This window comes from Morone saxatilis, unplaced genomic scaffold, assembly GCF_004916995.1.
Source record: "Morone saxatilis isolate NCDOM2014 unplaced genomic scaffold, NCSU_SB_2.0 Contig2, whole genome shotgun sequence".
In the NCBI taxonomy this organism is placed as follows: Eukaryota; Metazoa; Chordata; class Actinopteri; family Moronidae; genus Morone; species Morone saxatilis.
In genome coordinates, this window is record NW_023339762.1 from 26,126,078 (window position 1) to 26,130,193 (window position 4,116).

Consider the following 4,116-nt stretch of genomic DNA (forward strand, 5'->3'; position numbering starts at 1 on the left):
TGCAGTGTGAACGTAGCCTAAATGAACATCATGCTGTATGGAAGAAGACTGAAACTAGACTGAGACCATAAACTCATCAGGAAACTGTTTACTGAGCTCATAAATCAACTTATCCATGAGACTCAATACTATCAGACATCTTTTTTCCCCTCTGCTGGCTATTAGACAGAATTCAGGTTTAGGTTCAAGTCCAAATCATAAAGGTAAGGTAAGGTGTGTAACACTGAGGAGGATCTATTGTCAGAAATCACCTGAATATAAGAATCATTGTGTCTAATCTTTGTGACCTTAGAATGAGAGTTTTGTATCTACAGAGGGAGCAGGTCTGATTCTGGTGGAGTCCGCCATGTTTCTACAGTAGCCCAGAAGAGACAAACCAACCACTGGCTCTAGATTGCGACCTTCTTTGCGTTTTTCATGAGTTTCGAGGCCCACTGTTGTTTCTCCTACACACTGGTCCTTTAATTCCACTCCGGCACTGTGTTACAGTATATTGCAAAGTAACGTCACCCAGTGTAATAATGTGGCTGCTCCGGCCAACTGGCACTGTCTTTCATCCTGAATCCAAGGAAACGAGATGAAAGTAGAAACCAGATTTTATTTAGAAGCACAATATGTGACAGAGGGACAAACAGAACGTCCCTGAATAACCTGCAACCATCACTATTATTGACTTGATTCTACCTTTCATGCTGCTCTTACTTTAACTGTCTGTATATTCATCCATTACCTGAATGTCTCTCTGTAAATGGATTGTCTCATTTACTAATGTAAGCATTTCCTCTATTAGAAAGAATTGTATTGATTTTGATTCTTTTTAGATGTTTTCCATTGCAGTAGAGTCTACAGAAGTTAATTAAACTGTGTGAGACCGAGAGATCATTCAATTTAATGACCTTTTTTTGGCATTAGTTAACAAACGGTATTGCTATTGTATAATATAGTTAAACAGAATATCAGCTCCTTTGCAGTGATGACTAACATTTGTGAGACATTCAATTAATTTAAGAGTTATAATTCTGATTTGTGGATTAATAATGTAGATTTATTGACACCGAAGTCATATTACCAAAGCTTTGTAGCTGCTCCAGGCTACATTAGCCACACTTGCTAAAGCAGACAACCCGATGGGCTTTAAGAGGTTTTATACATCCAAAGAACTTCTATAAAATCCAGATTAGGCTTTTAATTGAGACACCAGGCCAGTAAAGGAGACCTGTGTCTGATCCTGTTTCCCGTTGCTTCTAGTCTTTATGCTAAGCTAGGCTAACCACATCCCGACTACAGCTCCGTACCTAACACATGGATTGATATCCATCTGAACATTATTATTATTATTATTATTATTATTATTATTTCCCAAAACTGTATTCAACAGTTTCATAGCTGTGAAGAATCTTGTACTTTTGAACTCATTTTTTTGTTTGCTTTGTTTTCTTGTAAACTCTGGTGTTCTCACAGCAAGACATTAAACTACTTTTCGGATTCTCTGTATAAACGTATAAAACCTAAGAATGAGCGTTGTTTAATCACCGTTAAAAACAAACTGACAGATCATCAGACTAACAGCTTTGTTTCTAACGAGATAAAACTGGATCAGATGAAAATGTATTAATCACTGTGGTGAAATTGGCTGAAGCGGCGGCCAAAAACAACATCTGCAGTCAATGGAGACAGTGAGAGGAAAATCTAACAGGAGCACATGTTGGGTAGAAATAAAAATATGAATCAGCAACCTGTGAAGGCACATAGAGAAACAGTGCTGGTAGAAAATTGCACCATAAAACTTTAATGTTTTGCAGATTTTATTTCGACACACAAATGAGAAGTTGGTCGATAGACAAATAAAACACCAGAGAATAAAGAATAATAATGCAGCTGCAGATTCTCTCATTGTCTCCACTGAAGTCCACAAACAGACACTGAGAGCTGAGTTATTGATGCTGGGTTGAAAAGTAGGATAAATGTGTCGGGTGTGTTTCGTCCCGTTGTGGACTCGTCCTCGTCCAGACTGCAGACTGCAGCAGAAACCGTGCAGCTGCAGCGCTGAAGGGCGGCGATAAGGACGCTGCTGACAGGAAAGGAGGAAAAGAAATTTTAAAAAAAGAGAGAGAGAGAGAAATGAAATCAAACAGCGGTGCAAAGCTGCAGACCACTGAGTCTGCAGAGAGGCTATTTTAAAAAGAATGAAGGAGAGCGATGCCTTAAGAGGTTTAAAGGACTCAGAGGTCACAACTCTGAACACAAAATGCAGCGTCACATTTTACTACAACCCTCCGGCTTCGCACTGAGCTTGTCCCAGTTCAAAACTCTTAAATGGCTCTTTATCGTGCAAACAGGGATTTCTCTCCATCCTCAGCATGAAGGGCAACACGTATTATTACACAGCGGGTTGAACTCTTCATGGATTAACAAGAGGGGAAAGACGAGACCTTTATCAGTCTGTACTGAATCCAAATAAACATAACTACATAGTTCTGAATACATTGAGTGCCAAGACCGCAGTCCACATATCTACATTATTCTTTTAAAGGATTTATGTACAAAATTAACTTAAATTAACAGCGCGTTACGGTCCGACAGACTCCATTGATAAAACTGGAATACTCACTATCACTCTCCACCAGACTCCAGAGACAGAGAAGACACTTATTTACATGTCATAGATTGTAACTTCATTCAAAGTGGACAGAAAACCATGGCCTGTAAACTCGCGTCCTGTAACGAGTGCGCGCGACGAAGAGTCTGGTTGTTCAACACACGGAATAAATAACTTCCAACTTCACTGAAACAAATCCTGTCGGACTGATCGATACGATGGATGATGGATAACGTTAACAGTTACTGACTAATTAACTGGTTTCATTCCTCTCCTGTCGCTGCATAAACCCATCTTGTCTTCATCCCCAGAATCAGAGTCCTGGTCGGAGCCACTGGAAATGCTCTCTCGCCCGGCTCCGGTTCTGATGCTAATCCTCCTATGCTAGCTCTTATGCTAGTAGTGTAAACAAACCTCCTCCTGTCCTTTGAGCTCCCAGTCTGGGGTAGATACTGTGTTACAATACTTTAGTCTCGTTTTTCTGCAACTATCCGACTGAAAAGTGCGTCAGCTGAGACTCTTCTCATCGACTAGCGGTCAGGTCGACTATTAGAGGGCAGACCTTCTTACATTGACAGCAAGAAGTTGATCAGTTGTTGTTTTTTTCTGTGCAGCAGCCTCCGAGGAGAATCTGCAGTCTGCGAAAAGCTCAATAACAAGCTCAATAGCCAGAAACAACCAGAAATAAAAGGTTTTACAGCTGCTCTGCTTTTCCAATAATACCAGTACACAAGAGGCTCGATGTGTCGCCTCGTATCACTCATCTGTGTGTGTGTAAGAGGCTGCAGTCCAGCTCTCTGTGTGAAGAAGAGTTTTCATTATTGAAGTGACAAAAACAGTTGCAGTTATTATGTTGGTGCGAGTGGAAACGACCCCCGTCGGTTCTCTAACGCTGCCGAGGCCGCTGGATCAGACCCGACGTTTTTTGTCTCAGCAGGCAGGCGCCGCTTTTCATTTTCTCCGGCTGTTACTTCTGTGTGCCAACAGTGTGCTGATCGGTTGGCAGCATGACCAGAATACAGTCCGACCGTAAAGGGAGGTTTGACGTTTGAGGTTGATGTTAAATGTATTTTTTATAGCTGAAAGTTTGTCAGTGCTCTCTGGGAATAAATCTTTTAAAGGAGAGTCTGTTCATGTGTTTCTTTATACACATACTCTGATAACAGTGGTGGCAAAAGTACACACATTCTTCACTCAAGTAGAAGTACAGAAACTTAAGGAAGAACTGATTGTTTACTTGAGTAAAAGTAAAAAAGTACTCTCTTGGTTTCTCTGAAGGACGTTTTTACTAGCAGTTTCTGTTCAAAGTTAACTGAAACTTCAAACATGGTCGAGTCTCCTTCTTGTCATGTTGATCTGTCTTGTTGTGATCTGCACCGGTGTGAGTGTTGGGAAGGTGCTCAACGATACAGAACATTGTATAACAATCAATAAATCCCCATAAGTGCATTAAAACTAAAGTAACAAGTCCTTTTTGAAAATGTACAGAGTAGAAAGTGCAGAAAGTAAAATGTTGG